This window comes from Strigops habroptila, chromosome 1, assembly GCF_004027225.2.
Source record: "Strigops habroptila isolate Jane chromosome 1, bStrHab1.2.pri, whole genome shotgun sequence".
In the NCBI taxonomy this organism is placed as follows: Eukaryota; Metazoa; Chordata; class Aves; order Psittaciformes; family Psittacidae; genus Strigops; species Strigops habroptila.
In genome coordinates this window covers 5,288,852-5,308,254 of record NC_044277.2, presented here as the reverse complement: position 1 = coordinate 5,308,254, position 19,403 = coordinate 5,288,852, and the positions used below count along the sequence as shown (strand labels likewise).

Sequence of the window (19,403 nt, the reverse complement as noted above, 5' to 3'; positions counted from 1 at the left end):
ATTAATGAGGAGAAATGTAAGCAAGAAAAGGATCAAAATGATGTCCACAGAGGAAGCAAACAGTTCAAACTATAGAAATACTCCACTGTGGAATGGAAAATCCTGAGATTTGTCCCCAGATCTACATGTTCAGACTGCCTTTACTGCTCTATGTGCGAAGCATATTGATTTATTACAGTCACAAAAGCCCCATCCTTTGGCCTAAGCCCTATAACCTGTGGGGAAAGTCCCACAAATCCCATTTCTTCTCAATAGAGGCAGAGCTTTTCCAGCCCATATTAAATATTAGGAAGAAGCCTTTAACACTGAGGCCCTTGAGGCTATTCAATATGAGAGTGCTCTACTCTTACAGCATCCATTTCCTGCTTTTTATATCCTTATGGAAGTTCTTCTAGCTCTTGGAATGAAACCTAATATTTTCCTTTTTAGTACAGTAGAGGATTATGTCAGTAAAAAGACCCATATGTCATGGCTTTATATAGTCAGCTAGCAGAGCTGGAGCGAGGAATCGGAATGGGGTAACAGCCTAAATCTGTTTGGAAAATAGGCAAAATACTTTCTAACAAAGAGGAGTCTGGTAAACGCATTTCCCAGAACTCCCACCAACGCCAATGCAAGGAAGAATTACTTCAGATTCCTTGTCTTATGGATTATAATAATGGCCTGGATAAGGATTACTAGAATCCCTGCAAGCTCCAGAAATGAGCTCATACCAATTGTCTGTCACTCTCAGGGTTATTAACAGGGCTATGCTAATATGAAATGCACCACACACTAACCCACCACTTCCCTAACACTTCTGAACTGCCCAGATGACAGAAAATTTCACTAATACAGGAACATTAATGCCTTCTACTTGCACTATGGGAGTGAAATGCTTCTCCACATGTTCCAAGTTGGTGGCCATCTAATGTCATGAAAGTTTGTTCAAGTACAATGACATCTGATTAAGAGTTACAGTATCCCAAAGGATTTCCATGGTCTTGGCCCCTGTAATGAAACCCAGAACTCTACTGTGGACACCAACACACAAGCAAAAGTGAAAAATCTGAGAAGAAAGGCCATGGAAAGAAGAGATACCTGTTGTTACTTGGGGAAGTGCAGATAGAAGGGCTACACCCTCAGCCTTGCCCCTTTCTGAATCTTCCCCTCTCTACCCAGCACTTGCAGGAGGTGGTGTCCTCTGTGCAGTATCCACTGCCTGAAATCCACCCAAGCAGAGTCTCTCCATGCTCTTGTCTACTGAGAACAAGCACTGTCACTTCTCTTTTAACACACAAGAAAGAAAAAGGACAGATGAATGGATATAAGCAGCTTGCAAGCAACCTTTTCCCAGTGAGTATTCTAGGAAAAGGTCATTCTTTGCCTCCTTGCTGCAGCAGGGCCCCAGGGTAGAAAGCAATTCATGGTTAGTTGACATCACATGGTGGCAGGAAAGCAGTTTGGGAACTGACCTGAAACACAAAGTGTAAAGGAGCTGGGGCTAGGAGGAGAGAGAAGGATGCATCTCCTCTGACCATAAAGGTCTGCACTGTGGATGTCTTCACCATCAACACAGACTCCTTTAAAATAAGAGAAATAAGAATCAGAGCCTTAACACAGCACCCTATTTGAGTGAAGACAAGTTCGATAGCATATCCTTAAAGTCTTAGTCATCTCTGCCCAGCATCATGGCCAACATCTACATGGTACTAGCAGGTAAGGGTAACACACAGGAGTCAAGCAGAAGCAGAGCTTATCCAGTGTCAGAGACATCCTAAGACCAAGGCTGAGATAAAGCAAACTTTACTCCTCTCAATTTCTGAAAGCTACACACAGGAAATCCTGTGAATCCTTCTGTGATCTTGCCACGATCCTTTGCAGTGGAGACCTACAGCAAAGTTCTGTCTTGTCACTTTTCTTTGCATTGCTGTTGCGAAGGCTGTGAGCAATACAGAAAACAAGAAGAGAAGCACAGCAAATAAGGATCTGAAAGCTGTGAATTAAAAAGGAAAAAACCTATATCCAGAAGAAAGCATGGAAACTACCTGTATTTTCTACCAGGAAGGGCTCATCACCACTGTCACTCACATAGAAAGGATAAGAAATCAAAAGTTGTGTTCTACAGCCCATACGATGCTTGCACACCAGGAACTGACAGACACAGGAGGCCTATCACTAAGTAGCTGATAAGAAATGTCACTACCAGCTACCCCAGCACAACAGCCTGTGTTTAAGACAAGGGGTGGGACAGCATCAGGTCAATAATTCTGACATGGCTGGAAGGGTTTTGCACCATCCAAACTCACGCCCCGACCCATCTCCTCCACTCTGCTTCCTTCCTTTTAATTTTCGTAATGAACTGTAGGAAGTGTGATACCAAGCTGTCTCACAAAGACCTGAAACTTAAAAACTTACTTGATTCCCTTTCCCTACCTCTTCATATGTAATATCCTGAATTTATACCTTAAAAGAAGAGATAACTATTGATTAGGTAACAATAGATAGCAAAGATTTCATTATTTGATAGATGGAGGGAGGATATTTTCAAATGGATAAGGACTCAAAAATTTCCAAAGTTCCCATTATTTCCAAAACTGGCAACAACCTTGCATACTAAATTGTTATCTCTGGAAAAGGGTATTGATTTTTAGGTATAGGCCCTTTATGATACAATACCTCTATCCATGTGCTCTGTTCAGGTAGATGACCAAGGGCTGTGTGACAACATCAGGAAAGCAGTATTTCCTTGATAACAGAAACAACTAGAAATGAGAGAGCCAGGCTCAGATGGCAGGACATACAGTAGATACAAGGAAAATAATAGCAAATGCAACATTGGACAGTTTGGTGGAGGCGAAAGGACATGAAGAATAGGAGAAATGGAAAAGAGATATCCAGATAAACAACAGTGCTAGAACTTAAATGAAATCACATCTGTGCCTTTCTGGACTTTAAAGATGAATTTAAGATACTGTCTCACACTAGGCTATTTCTGAAGACAAGAGTTTTGGCTGGGATTTACCTCATTATACTCTAAACAAATCCATAGCCAGACTGATTTTATCTCTTTCTAAGGAAGATGAGTAAAATAAGTGAACTACTCACAAGAAGTGCTTCTTTTCCCTAGATGCAACAAAAGGAGCCTAAACAAACAGCTAAGAGTTAGATGTTGGAAATTAAGAGATACTAATACTTCAACAGACGTCTATCTGGTCAAGGTGATCAAGAAAGTCAGCCAAAAGTGGCAACAGCTAACAGATGGTAATGATAATAATAGGAAACTTCAGCAAATTCAGAGGCAAGAGGGTGTAAAGACTTGAGTGTAAAGTCTATGTCTAATGAGAAACAGAAGTAGCACATCCAGCTTTCTAAACAGATACCCCTTCCTGAATGAAGAAATTGCCCTAAGAAAGCAGGTTTGGGTAGAAGGACCAAAGTAGAGCTAGGAAAAGCAATATCTTTTTGAACTTTTACACTAGTTTACACAAAGAGAGCTTAAGAACATCCTGTGCAGGACTTAGTCCATTTTCTCAGTGAATTATGATGAATATGGAACTAAAACTATGGGGCGTTCGTGGAGTCCTGGGTTGACTAAAGGGTTAAACTTAGGTCTGAGTTTTCTGAATCCATAAACAGCATTGGATAAAGTCAGCCCTGATGTTCATCTGTCCTAAATGCCAGTGGTTAATGCTTTGCTCTCACTGACTGTCCAGGTAAGATCAGGAACCTGGAAGCCTGAAGACATCCTCACCAGTAAAATAAAGCTTATAAAAAGACACTGAGTACCTTGGCCTTTTCTACATCTTTCTTGTCACTAGATTTCCTGTCCCACTGAGCAGGTAGTCTTCTTTGCTTTCGTTCTGGTGCCAAGGAAAATGCCAAAGTACTGATCACCATAATGTGTGGACATGCACATGAATTTACCCCATATACAGATGAGCAAATGTTTCAGACACACTTGTTCTCTGAAGAGAAACTGTTTTAATCTACATGTTAATGTACGCTTTAAGCTACATGTTTTATGTTTAATCTACATGTCCATCTTCGTATGTTTAATCTACATGTTTTAATCTACCTGTTAATGTATGTAATATTAATGTTTCAATTAAAAAGAGATGGGATTGTGCTCGTTTTGCCTCTGTTAGCAGGACTGACGATCCATTTTTTGCTAGATAAAACCAGGTGTTATAACTCTTGTATTCCACGGATACATAAAAGACCTAATTTAATTTATGAAAATGTTTCATATTCATCTTGATATATTCAGGGAACAACTCTTATTTATAAATTATTACAGATGAAAGGGACGATCATGTGCAGTCTGACCTCCTGGCCAACATAAGTACAAAATTATTCTCAATAATACCAGTGTCTCATCTATATCTTGTACAAAAGTTGCAGCATTTTTCCTGCTCTAGAGAGCCATCGGTCTTGATTTATGAGACACAATATTCCCACACCAGAACCAGAAATTTGTTCAAGTGCTCAGTTACCATTGCTTGATGTATTTGATCTCTAGAATGAATGCATTTATCTCCTGTTTGCAGTGTCATGTTTTAATATGAAACCTTTCCCTGGCTTCTAGGGCCCAGAACAAGTGGGAAAGCTGGTGGGTAATAAATTATTTGAATGTTTTTTCCCTGCTAAGGTGAACACGAAGCCCCGCAATGTTATTAGCTATTCCTTAGCCTAAAGAGAACCCCAAAGAGACAAACAAATAAGAAATTAAATAACACACTACCTCAGCTACATCAGCAATGTTACAACTGTGCAATAAAGAGAGGGGGAAAGAAAGAATTCTCAAGATCAGCATAGAACCTCACCTTTTTCTACTCTCTCCAGAAACTCTAAACACTGCAGCAGCTGAAATGCTTTAGGAGAGAAATCAAACACAAGGTGATGCTGAAGCCTCAGACTAAAAAAAACTATGCATTTGTGTACAACTAAACAGTAAATACCTCAATAAGTTCTCTACAAAACCCTGCTGGTAGCTATAGCAACTGAGTTCACTGTATTTTTACCAGAAAGCATTTTTTAAAGCTACTGAAGAAAGTACATTTTTCAGCCATTATTTCCCTATCTAACTTCCCTGCCTTTTGATGCAATCCCGCACTCCATTCAGCTTCCACCCTTCTGCTGCCACTTGGCATGCATGGCATGTGAGTTGCTGGGGTGACTCCCAAATTCAGGGTAGGAATTTTCTCTCCAAAATCCAGCAGGCTTCGATCTAAGCTGCTGAACTGTGGCTTTCATTTCGCCATGCTGGCACAAACACTTACATCTCTCAGGCAAATCAGACATCTGAGGAGAATTACACTTAAAAGCAATAACTGGTGTAAATCCCAAAACACTCAGATTTATGGGGAAAGAAATAATCTCTAAGAACTCTAAACTGTTTGATCTGGAGAAATATTTGATGTATGAGAAATCTGGTCTTGCTACATTTACTTACTAGCAAGTGCTGTAAAGCAACATTTCAACAGTGCTCAGGATATGAAAGCTTTAGAGAGCCGCTGTACTTAGCTTATCTTCCACAAATTACACCTTTCCATGGCACAGCCTTCTCTACATGTTTGGCATCATACAATACAATAGCCATGTTTGACATTTATTTGTTGAAAGGGATTTTTCCCTCTATTGAAATAGTGATGCAAGACCAGATGACAGAGCTGCTGCTTTCCTGTAGTAGAATCAACAACCTGAGCAGAAGACTGCTGTGGGATTAACTCCTCTCTGGTGCTCCCATCTGCACTAAACACTAGCTTTGACTCTCAAGTCCAAGAGAGAAGTGCTCTGGCTCCTATGAGCTGCATGGAACAGATAAAAGATTGGAAGCATAACACAGGTCTTCAGTCTTGACACAGACCTTCTACTTCTGAAGTCTGTGGAAAAACATCTGTCAGAGCAAACGGCAAAGCACATCTGCTCTTGCACCCCTTCTCACTGACAATGGACCACTTCTTGCTTTTCCACACCACTGCATTAGTCTGATGTAGTGATTCATTTATTCACATGTAGCAGCTTGTCTAACTTGACAATGACTTCACTAACTATCAAGAGTTCACCAAAATCCCCCAAAAAAGTCCTTCATAACATGCTATTAGATTTCTTCTAAAAGCTTTGCTTTGGAACATTTTTTAGAAAAGGTAGTCCATTACTTTGATAAAGCACTCAGTTATATCCACAGAAATGACACTGGATATCCATGAGACTACTGTTTTACCTGGTTTTGCATACCTCACAGGTGAAGTCCCTGTAAAGTTGAATGCATTAAAAGACAAAAAACAATGTTAAAAGCTATAATACAGGTTTCAGCATTGGGACTTTTGATATCCCCCTTAAGCTAGAACAAAGATATCTGCAATTCAGTGTAACAGAAATGCTAATTCTCCTGTCACACATTGCGGTGATGTTATCACCAATGTTATTCAACATTCCAATATATTAAAGAATTATGATACCTGGAAAATATTCACAAGTTGTCATCTTGTTCCTAATAAGATCCTAGAGGCAAAAAGATTTCTCTTCCCCACATACCAATGTAAAGAGTGTCAGCTTTATGGCTTTATGAATTACATCAGGAGGGCTCAGTTTCACTGGCAACAATTCAAGAACAGGAAAGTCAGGATGGTGAAAAGGCTTCAAAGGAACGTGAGTTATTGGAAAGATCATGCAAGTGCAGGCTAAGTATTCAATCTTAACACATTTCAGTTTCATCACATTCCAAATAGCAGGAATCAATTATTTTTCTGTAGCAGCAAATCTTTGGTATCTCGGAGCCTGACTTCATCCCGATGTGCAGCTGCAGCTCTACGTACTAGTGTTACTCAAAAAGACAAATCAAAACCAACAACAAAACAAACCCAACCCCCAGTGGAACTAAACAAGTGCAAAGTATGAATAAAGCTGCACAGACCCTGATGCTGAGGCTTACTCACCTTTCTGCAGAGGACAAGCTCTTGAAATAAATGTTACCAAAACATTTAAATCCATTCAACAGTTAGTCTAAGATGACTCTTAATGAGAGACTTCCCTTCAACCACAAGTTATATATAGGAGCATTGCCTTTGCATAGTGCGAATCTCACAGCGGAGGGAACATTCCCAGGGGAAATGCAAAGATTTCTTCTAGGATTGGATTATATTATCCTGTTTCTCGTCTTAGGGAAAGAATGAGAGGAGGGAAAAGTGTTTTTCCCATCATGTGGCTCTTGGCCACGTTAAGACCTACCTTATTTCTGAGCTCTGTCCCATGCAGACTAATGCTTTTATGCAGGCTACAGCTCTGCAAGTAAACAGGCAGGGATGGGCAGGATGTGGGCAGAACTTGGGATCTACTTTACCCCTCCCAGGGACCAAAGTAGCCTCACAACCACCACAAATGCAAAAGAGAAGGATGGTAACGAAGGGCTATCCTTGCTGCGGTGCCTCCCATGATTACTGCTTGGGCAACGCCTGCTCTCACCTCCCGCCTGGCCCAGGACAACACACAGGCACTTCTTAACATTCCTTTCATCCGCAGACAGATACACCACTCTCTGTGCTGGTCCCAGTATCGAGAATGCACCAGTATTTGGAGATACCCATTTAATTCAGTTTGCTGTCTGGCAACCAGTGGTCAGTGGCTTTTAAGCTGTGATTTGAAGCATTTCCTGATGCAATCGCCTAGAAAGGATATTGCCACCTACTTTTGCTGAAGAGAGCAGCCTGAGTGCATTATTTTTCCATAACTTGTCCTATACATGTTTTAAAACCAGATTTTTTATCATTTTAAACATACATATTTTGACAATTATTGAAAGCATTTTACAAGTTCTGCATTTTTAGTACTTCAAGTGTTCCTATTGAACTCGTCACATCAGTGGAAGCCAACACAGAGATTTTGCATTTAAAATATCACACCCTGAATGATGCGATTCAGAAATGACCACAGCCTTTGTTAGCTCTGCTGATTTAGTAACACAGCCTGCAGAAAGATCAATGTTCAGAGAATCCCACTGGTATCACAGCACACCTCTTAGTGGATTAAAGCACTCCATAATTTTTTATTGGGATGACAGAATCTGCCCCTAAATAAAGACACCACAGTAGAAGCTTCAATAAATTGGGAGTCATTTTCCACTTAAGTCTGTATAACACCAAACACACTGCTGAAACCTTAAATCACAGATAAGCATTGCTAGTGACAGAGCCCTTCTTAGCCCTCATGGATTTATTCCCAGAAAACACTAAACCTAAAGGAAGGATTGCATTATTTTCCTATCTCTACTTCCCACTCTATCCAGACATCGTTTAAACCATATCCCAAAGAATTGATTTTTTCAGTTTAAGAAAGCATCAGTGTGAACAAAGTCAGAGGCTTTTCCCCAAGCGACACAATGACACAATGAAGGACCCTGGAAAAAGACATCTGTGCATTAAATATAAAGTTGGGCATAAAGTAATTCCTCAACTCCCACACATCCAAAAAATCTACTTATTTTCATCACCAGCTTTCCTTGTTAAAAGTTTGGGATTTGGGATGCCACAGTCTACGGCATAGAAACGGGCACTGAGAGAGAGATGCATGCTGCTGGTTTTATACATGGCATCAAAGGAAGCAGAATTTTCATTAAGATGCATTTTCAAATGCAGCTTAAAATATTCACTTCAATGGCACCATTGATGGAAGATTTAAGTGTTTACTGTGCTTCAAATGTCAGGCTACTTTTTTTACGTAATAACATATGGGTACCCTATTTCTCCTTTCTCCTAGAAAAGGATAGCGCAATCTATTGAAAATTTCCCCCAGTATCTAATACTTGACAACCTCTTTTTGCAAATTACAGCTTTTAATTCCCATTCTTACCACTTTTTTTGTGGTACACATCAGAGCGATTTTGTACCCCAAGGGATGAAATCCATAGTCTTTCATGATTCAGTTTGACTTCTCCAAGAAGGCCACAAAAAGCTTGTCTTTTTGTGATAAACCATGAGCTAAAAAGGACCATCTCTAGCAAAATACGAGATTGCACAACTCCTAGGGCTGAAGGACAGTGTTGTTTCAATGTGAATCAGGTGGTTTTTAGAAGGACAAATCAAGCCCAATAATCACCAGCACATGTAGGAATAAAGCTCTGCTCTTGGCAGCAGGCAACACACTTGAAGCAGCAGCAATATCAGAAGCATTAACTGGTTAGAAATGACTCTTTAAAACCCAGTAAGACAATATGGATCTAGTGTAAAACCTGTGAGACCCTCCTGGTCACTCAGCTACTGCTCAGGAGTCTGGGTGCTGCTCTTGGCATTGTCACATTCCCGAGCAATATAAGAACCTATGGAGTTGTGGTTTTCAGGAAGAAAGGGGAGTTAGTCAACGAATAAACCCAGGCAGATGGTGGGACAAATAGCAGAGGTCAGACAAATCCATTTCCTAAATGGGTCTTTCAGCTTGCTTAAGTCTCTTGAAGCACAACTGTGTGTACCCTCATCTCAGATCTTGTTTCAGTGGTGGTCCTTGTTACAGCAGCTGGGGCAATATTTGCAGGGATCAGTTCAAAATCAGGCTCTGCCCTATAGAGTCACTCATGGTTTACCCACAGTAACTCCTCCAAGTTTCTCTATCCTGAGTGAGCCTTTTGACGTCCTAAAGGAAAAGGCCCCCTCATCTGATCATCGAGATGCCATCATGCCTCATGTCTTTCATTGGGATACATCTCACAGCAATACTGTTATGAACTGAATTAGAAACAGGTCCTGGAGGGATGAGAAAAGGGTTAGAACCAGGCTCTTCACCTGTCACCTGGTCTTTAAAATGCCAATTTTTAAGTCAGGGGCTTGGATACTGAAGGATTTGGTTTGCATAGGGTTACTATGACACAGTGGGAATTCTGGCCAGTCCAGCAGTCCAAGTGTTGTACCAAAAGGAAAGCTTTCCTCTCCCACATAGTCTGTGTGCTGAGACAGGAGCAAAGGGTGCCTTGTTTACCAGACGTGATCCTTGTGCTGAAAGGGTTTACAATCTAACAGAGGGGATTTCACTGATGCCTTCAAAACACAGCCATAAAAGATTCTAAAGGGGTTAATAGCCTCCTCACACTTCCCATTCTTATGGAGAGTGCTGAAGGAGAACAACTCTCCTACCAACTTCACAGCCATCCAATACAGCATCATGTCACAGAATAGAAAAGGGTTTAGTACTTATCGTCTGATCAGGCAAACAAGTTAACTAAACAAGAAGAACTGGTAATGAGGCAGAAAAGCTGTATGCACAATGGCATGGATCCTCCCACCCAGGCATGGGTCAGGAGTATGAATAATACTGTAATTTAATTGAGAGACTTCATAGATAAATGTTGATTTTTGCAGGCAGTGTAGGACTGGCAGTGGAAAAATCCATGCTCTGTGGAGCCTCGTAAAGACAAATTAGAATCAATAAACATTGTCCCATTTATAACAAGAATAAGTGAAATTATCATTTAAGTGTCTGTTTCACAGAAAGTTGTCACCGTGTTCCAGCAATTACTTTTGCTGGGTGGTTTCAGTGCAAGAGAAATGGTGTCTTCATGTCAGTATTGTCTTAAATTGGCTACAAGGGGCAACTAAATCAACCCAAATCTAGTATTCCCGAAAGCCAGTGTAATCCCTCCTCCTGCATGGGCCCTGAAGGAGAGAAAGAAGAGCTTTCTTAAGATAATGTGCAATCCAACAGCCTAATACTTCCTATATCATCCATACATGATGGAGCACTTAGCTACATGGCATCACTGTCACACTGCGTATCTCCTGAAAGATCCTAAATCTGATACCTGGGATAAAATTGTCACATCAGCCTGCTATAGCTATTCCTGACCCTCCCATTCACCTAAATCATTAGTTTTAATCAATACAAAACTTTTCTGCAGTGCAAATTTATTGAGAGATGCCACTGACTGTTGGTCAACTGCCATGATCCACCCCCAGCAAGCCTGTGGGGAATGCAGTCCTCATAGTTAACTCTGCTGAGCGATGCTCTGAGGACTTATTGATATTATGGTGATTCATCTGACCAAATACAGAGATTTACAGTGTGCTTGTATCTGAATAAATCACCTACCAGCCCTTTATAATCCATAGAGAGGAACAGACACTTCTAGGGAGTAATACATTTCAAATTGGTCAGGCGGATCACCCTCCAAAGCCTCCTATTTGTCTTCACTGGCTCTAAAGGCAGTGAAGGGTGCCTGGCTGAGCAGGAGAGTCTCCAGCAGATATCTAGAACCAGGTGAGGTGACCCATCATGACATATTGGGTGGAAAGAGCCCATCCTCACATGTACTTAGCCTCATTACTCGAGGCAGACAGACCCAAGAGAGCTTAAACACCACACAAACCAGTGGCACAGCCATTGCCACAGGGCTATGCCCATCCATGCCATCTGCCACAGCGTTATTTGAGGGAATTCAGATGGGGAACTTAACAGTCCTGGGGTAACAGCTGGACCTGATGATCTTAAATGTCTTTTCCAACCTGGTTGATTCTATGATATAATGAATCTTCAATTCATTAACGAAGAGAAGAACAAAGGCATACAGCTGAGGGGTTAAGTGACGCTGGTTAACATAGAATTGTTCTTCCTTATTTCTGGTGGTTTGGTTGGGGTTTTTTCTTATGAATCCTGAAGATCTACAAAGCTGCCAGCAACTCTTCCAATTAGGGAGACAGACATCCCAAAACTCAGCATACCTGCAAGCTCTCTCTGTGGCTGGCATGGACCTGCCTTATGGGTTATTACCTTCAAAAATACTCTCTGGGAGAGACAAGGAGCAAAGTCATAAGCATGGAAATGACAAGAAATTGAAGTAAGAGTAAAAAGTTTTAATCTGTATATCATAGCAGTGGAATCTGGCATAAGGGTACTTCATGCTTTATCTGTTTTGCTGTGTGCTGCTATCAGTCTTAGCTCAGAAACTGCTGAAGGGAAGTTGATTTCTCTTTATATATAGCTTGATCGGATGGTGTCCTGGAAAGCAACATTTCTCCGACTTCTCTATGTCACCACATCTAAAATTAGTACTTAGCTTTATAGCTCACTCATAAGTGCCACAGCCTTCCTGGGGTCGTGGCCCATAATCTGGGAACAGCTACTAAGTGAAGTGAAAAGGGTGTTAAGGGAAGAAAATGTGACAATACAGATATGTACTGAAAAGGAAACAAAAATTTGAAGGCAGCAATGAAAGAAAACAGTGAACTAAAAAGGAGAAAAAGAAACTACTCAGAAATACATGAATTACTTGACTGAAAAAAAGAAAAAAACCCAGAACAGAAAATACACTCAGTAATAAACCCAGAGGATGGCAGAGAAAGAAGCTAAAATAAACCCACATGTAAACTGTTTTAATTTCAGGAATCAATCATAAAAGTATTTACCTGTATATAATTAAGAAAAGCCTCCAGAAAATCATAAAAACCACTCATAGAAATACTCTAGAGGTGGTACCATAATTAAACAGCAAAGCAGGATGGGGGAAAGTGCCTTGAAACAACTCAAGCACAAGGTGGTTTATGAAATGTCAGACTTGAACAAAGGTTGTCAACCCATCTGTTAGGAATGAGTAATTCTCTCCTGTCTCAGCCCCCCAGAGCAGTCAAACAGTTTTATTACCTATGCTAAAGTATTGTCTTTTAGAAAAGAAAGGATTGTTTTGTTTAGTTGCCACTTCAGGAATGTGAAGTCTCTGTCCATGCAGAACTACATCATGAGGTCCCACGTTTAGACTGAGAGCATCCTGGGCTGTGATGCAACAGATCACTTAAATGAGGCAGATTTGAGCTTTGCCAGTGCTCACACAGGAGCAGATGAATTTCAGGTGCTACAGAAGGGCTGTGCCTCTCTGCCTCTTAGCAGGTAATGAATTAATTTCCCAGTGAGGGGTTAAAACCACTGGGCTTGACCACTTGCCTAGATCAAGTGAATGGGATTTGTGGAAGGTTTTCAGGTATATTTTGCAAAGATCAGCACCGAGCACCCTTCTCTTGTCAGGTACTACAATGGACTGAAAACCACACATTCCTTTGCATTCCAAGTTCTCATTCACAGATAGAGCTGGCTGTGCACAGGTTCAGTGGCTTGCTAAAGGCTGTGCAGCACATCTGCCAGAGAACATCCTCTGTCCATGGCTCCTGACTACAGTTCAGTGGGCTTCTTAGCTGTAAAGTTAAGGCAAAATCCTTAACTTCACCTGTAATTTACTGGCCCTTGATGAAGCCTGATGGGACTGCCAATGAAGGGGATCACAAAACCTTTAGCAGCAATTGGAACAAGCCATTAGGAAAACACTAGTAAAATGAAGTGTATGATGGATGAAAATAACAGGGTGAGTTTGTGTCCAAATATGACTTGATAGTTTCCAGTATGTTAATTTTCATGCTTTTTTCCTGTTCTACCTACATTTGCTACAGGGATTTCAAAAGAGGTCCCCAATTCTTCAGTTGCAGTTCAGTGACTTCTGTAGATGCTTTCTCCCCCTTTCCTCATTCCCGATACTTGAGCTCTCATGTTTCAAAACTTCTTTGTTACAGTTGGTAGTGCTTAATACAAAGTGATTCATCAGGGTATTTCACTTCCTGTAAAGAAAAATTGTCCTACCACTGAAATGGATAACGGGTTGTAGGGATGCTGAGTGCAAGTGCTTTGACATGGGTACCTGCTTCATTCTTAAGAACTGCAGTGATAACCAAGACAGCCCATGCAGATTATCATCTGCTGATGAAATGGGAATTACTGAGTAAATTCCATTGTACAAGTGTAGTTAGTTTTAGACGAAATGTGGGGCCAATAGAAATCCCTCCGGTGCCCTCAGCAATAAACTTTCCAGATCAAAGAAAATCTTTGCAACTGATTTGCAGAATAATTCTTCTTATGACAATCAATATAAACCTGGTTTTTCTGGAAAGAAATACCTGGATGCTGCCAATAGGCACATAAGTCAATGCGGCTAAGCAAACAGCACTGCAGAAATCGCACTTGGGTAATAAGCAGTCGAACCACAACTGAGTGCTGGCTAAGCTTAGATTAAAGAGCATGAGTCCAAAACAGTTTAAAACTACCAATGGTTTAAGCTTCCCCTCAAATGTCATGTGAAATATGGCATTTCTGCCATCTTTTATTAAACCCACTTAAGAATCAACGTTCAGGACATAACAATAATCAAATCAACTGCTTAAACTGAAGTCAAGGGATCCTCCTATTTTGCAAAGAATGACAGATTAATTTCTATGGAACTGAATCAATGCAAAGTAAATAGATTCTGATAAGCTGGAGAAGGATAGCTTACATCTACTGCATAGTAGATAAGCTCTGCGATAGCAGTGCTCCCTGAGCAAAGGAAATCTAGACAACTGCATAATCAGGACTGACAGCACTTGCAAAATATGACCCATAACTCAATTTCATTCACGCCTAATGAATTGTCTAGGCTAACACAGCTTGGAGAAACTTTGTAATATGTAACCAGAGCAGCTCCATGTTTTTAGCGTTTTGGCCAGCTCTGCAGCCACGTACATCCTGGTGTGGGATTTGTGACTCTCCAGCAGGCTCTTAGGATGGGCTGCTGCTTATTTCTGTAGCACAAGACTTTGCAAGAAAGTGCCATGGCTCACAGTGCCCTCTCTTTAGTGTTAAATTTTCTCCATGCTGGGGAAGAAACACTATTGAAGTCTTTAAAGAGTTTTTATATGGTTTTACAGGAAGTAGCCTTTTACAGTCAAAATACATCCAGAAATCTCAGGCTCTTGTTTGTCACTACACAAAGATACCAGGTATTTGCCATGAAAACCTCAATGTATTAAAGAATAGCAACCCAGCCTGCTTGCATTCTCCCAAGCACCGAAAATCTTTGGGTTTAGGTTGTTTCTAGTAGCAAAATGAAACAAAAGTTATCTCACTACTTGCATCACCTGTGTTGCGAAATGAATTTTCCACTACCAGCAGGAAGTAACATATCTGTTGCATATCAATAATGTTTAGGTGGGTTGTTTCTTTTTTTCCCCCACTCCAGATTAAATCTCTAATCTATACCACAGTCCCTGGCAGGTGATATACCCACCATCTATCCACCTACTGCCAATCCTGAACCAGTTTTCCTCAAGGCAATAATAATGTGTCCATACTTTTTCCTTGCTGGATAGAGTATCAGATATTTAATCTTCATAGACCTTATAGTAATGCTGACAAATAAAAATTATCAGCTATCGTCCACCTCCCACCCTCATACTCACACTAGGAATGAATGAGCAACTGCAAGTGTTTAGTCTGGAGAAGAGAAGACTCAGGGGGGACCTTATTGCTTTTTACAACTACCTGACAGGAGGTTCTAGTGGGGTGGGGTCAGTCTTTTTTCCCAAGTAAAAAGTGACAGGACAAGAGGAAACAGCCTCAAGCTGCACCAGGGGAGGTTTAGACTGGAGATTAGGAACAATTTCTTCCCTGTAAAGTGTTGTCAAGTGTTAGAACAGGCTGCCCAGGGAAGTGGTGGAGTCACCATCACTAGAGGTATTTAAAAAGCATGTGGATGGAGTGCTTAAGGACACGGTTTAGTGGTGGACTTGGCAGTGTTAGATAAGCGGTTGGACTCAATGATCTTAAAGCTCTTTGCTAAACCTAAATGGTTCTATGATTCTATACTTCCCAAAAATTGGATCCAGCCAGTCTCTCTTTGCAACTCAAACTCTGGAAATGTTACCAATCTTTAGAGAATATATTACTCAATTAAAAAGAAAAAAAGAAATGTTTTTATTAGTTGAAAACATTCTAATTGCTTTTGAGATTTCAAGGTTACAACTGATGTAAGACCTCCTTCTAATATTATCTCTCATTCACAAATGGAAGAACTGACTGTGCACAGACTTCCTAAAGGCTGTGCAGCACATCTGCCAGAGAACATCCTCTGTCCGTGGCACCTGACTACAGCCCAGTGGGCTTTTTAGCTGTAATGTTTAGGCAAAATCCTTAACTTCACCTGTAACTTACTGACCTTTGATGAAGCCTGATGGGACTGCCAATGAAGGGGATCACAAAACCTTCAGCAACAACTGGAACAATCCATTAGGTAAATACCAGTAAAAGTGTATCATAGAAAATAACAGGGTGAATTTGTGTCCAAATATGATTTGGTAGTTTCTAATATGTTCATGTTCCTGCTCTTTTCCTCTTCTACCTACATTTGCTACAAGGATTTCAAAATATGTCCCCAAATCCTCAGTTGCAGTTCAATGATTTCTGTAGATGCTTTCTCCCCAAAACTTGAGCTCTCATGTTCCAAAACTCCTTTGTAACATTTGTTAGTGCTTAATACAAAGTGAGCAGTATCCAATAAGTACGCAACATTCCCATCTTTAGACTCATTTGGCTACAGACAGACCTGCAGGAATGGCTCCTCTCTAAAGAGCTGGTTGTAAAGGGAGATATGCACTGCCATATCTTCCTCACTAGGGAAAAGAGAGTTAGAAAGGCTGGGAGGGGATATTTCATTGTCATGGGAGACAAGACAACGTTTAAGAAAGATTGGGGAATTTGGCATTGCATGAACTGCTGAAATAGTCCAGTGTCACCTGTATTATTCACATATGGTGGTACTGACAAATCATTGATACAATGCAGGGGGTTTTGTTAAAGGTTTTGCTCCTCACTATGAGAAAGGGAAAGAGTTTAAGAATAGTTTTTAGAAGGGAGGAACTGCCATCACCCAGCAATGATTAGTGAAAACAGGGTTTAGAAGAAAGGGTTGGGTATGACAAATTTAAATATCCTTTCAAGCCAACATAATTACTGAGCAAATCTCAGAAAAGTATTTTAGCAAGAAAGTTATCACATGTTGGAAACAAAAGCGTTCTTTTATTCCTTTTATTTTCAGTATCATAATCTCCAGAACCAAAAGCCAGTTCTGGCATGTAGCAAAGATGTTTGCCCTAAAACTTCATGAAATGTCAGCAGAAGCAAGAAAAGACTTATATGTATGTATAGGTGCTTCAGACACATTCACCCACACATTGTCTGGGTCTCTGAGCTCAGGAAAAGCTTCCCACAGACCACAGGAACAAACTAATTCTTCCACCTAATTCCTCCTCCGTTGAGTCCCCACTGGGGACCTTGTTCTTCCACCATACTAATGTGAGTCATATTCATGAGTCACACTGATACTTCCCCTACAATAAGTCCTTCATCAGATATACTATTCCAACCCAAATCCTCTTCTCATTCATGGCATTGGTCTTACTCAGATTTGAAAGAATACTGTTTGCATTGGTAAAACAAGCAAATATGGCTCTAGACTGATCCCAGGAGAGAGTGATACCATCATCTGCTCTTTTGAAAGTCAGAAGACCTGGTTTCTTCCCTTTGCTTTGCAATGTGTTGAGGACTGCCCTGGAATGATTCTACTCAAAACCAGATGACATTCATCACTTAGTAGGCTGCCTGTTGCTAAGTTCAGAATGGGACTCTTAACTTCGCCGAGCCTCAGTTTCACCAAAAAGGACCCCAAAACAGCACTTTGCCTCTTATTAGAAGCAACAGCAACAAAACACACTTACTGGAGATAACACAGTGAATCTGCAATACACACTCAGAACTTTCTTTTATAATAATATTCCACAAACACTTTATGGATGCAAATTCTAATGTATATACTTAATACGTCTTACTGGAAGTTACTTTACAGCTTTGTCCCAACTGTGGACAAAGAGCGTAGTCTTTGTATATTCAGAATAGAAGCATCACACCGCAAAATATGCATGACGGTAGGTTTGAAACTTCAGTAAAAACTACTAAATGCATACTCTTAAAAAAATGGAGCTGTTGAAGTGGAACAAACCTTGCAATCACCTGCCTAACCTATTTGAGAAACTCCATCTACTATTTTACCAATTGGTATTTATTCTTCAGTATTTACACAAACTCCTCCGAATCAGATGTCTAAACAGGCACCCATCAAAGAAAAAGGGGAGAGATTCAGGCACGCATCTAGAGTGATCCTAGGTGTAAATTAAGCATACAGCTACGCAGATAGATTTTGCAGGTGTATCTTCCTGAGAATGACTCCATCAGTGTCCACGCTGCACAGATGGGCTGTTATTTTAAGGTCTTAATCAAAATCCGTGCAAACAGGCAGAGCACTGTGTGCATACTAATGCCTGTGGAGTGTCAGCTGGGAAGCAGTCAGTACACTTGCTTTAAGAACACCAGCTATGTAGAAACACAGAAGAGAAGGAACTGCTGAATTAGGCAGCTTAGAGGAAGCTACAGGCTATAGCTACAAAGTGGTGCACAGCACATTTGTGGTGCATATGAACTGAAGGAAACATCCTGCTAACATGCATGGTGGTCCCGCATCCTGATAAGTGTGTCACACTGAGTACAAGAAGGTGTTAGGTCATCAAAATCCCTATCAGAACCAACCCTGAAAACAGTAATTATAATGTAGACATCTGTAAGCCTCCTGTCAGCCCTGAACTTTTTCAATGGCTTTTCTCAGTGAAGGCATTATGCATTCCTCAGTTGATGCTTCATCATCTGCAGCGAAGGCACTCTGCATCTGCTAATCACAACTCGAGGGCTGAACCAGACCTGATTCAGATGACACCTAGCCAACTATGTGGTCTGAAAACTTGTTGACTAAGGGAAAAACTAAGCAAACGCAAGAATAATGTAACACAGTTCCTTCTGGGTTTTCTTTGTAAGGCAGAATCTGTTCCTGCATGTCTGCATACTTAAAAAGAAAATACTCTTCTTCTGAACTTGAGCTGCCTCCCTGCACGAGCGGAACATGGAAAGGACAAAGCAAAGGTGGTGTTCAGAGTCACGGTACCCCCACAACGTCCCCTTACCTGCACAAACACAGCACCACCCAAATGGTACCTGGTGCCCGGGTCCTGAACCGCGCTCAGCGAGTAGCCGAGGTGTCAACGCAGAGTTGTCAGCCCAGGCGGGACGAGCTGCGGCGATGGGCGTGCAGGGCAGGAGCACAGACACAGGCACAGACACACACAGACACCCCTGCGCACACAGGTTCTCACGGAGACACGCTGGTGACAGAGCAGGAATGGGCAAAACACGGCATCCTCTGTCCACCCATCCCCGTCCCAGCGGGGGACACCAGGGGGAGAAAGAGGAAAAGGGGAGAGGAGGGGAGGAAAGGGGGAGAAGAGGAGAGGGGGAGAAGAAAGAAAGGAGGAAAGAAATGAGGACGAAAGAAATAAGGAAAGAAAGGAAAAAAGAAATAAGAGAAGAAAAGAAAGAAAGGAAAAAAGAGAGAAAAGAGAAAAGAAAGAAAGGAAAAAAGAGAAAAGAAAGAAAGGAAAAAAGAGAAAAGAAAGAAAGGAAAAAAGAGAAAAGAAAGAAAGGAAAAAAGAGAAAAGAAAGAAAGGAAAAAAGAGAGAAAGGAGAAAAGAAAGAAAGGAAAAAAG

General features: G+C 41.0%; 1 protein-coding gene across 1 annotated transcript in view; it reads right to left on the bottom strand.

Moving 5' to 3' along the window:
* Positions 1-19,085, bottom strand: part of COL22A1 (collagen type XXII alpha 1 chain) — a 226,935-nt gene extending 207,850 nt beyond the window's left edge. The window contains exon 1 of the mRNA XM_030505667.1: positions 18,825-19,085. The gene's annotated coding sequence lies outside the window, so the exon portion shown is untranslated. The remainder of the gene's footprint in view (positions 1-18,824) is intronic.
* Positions 19,086-19,403: the final 318 nt, after the last annotated feature.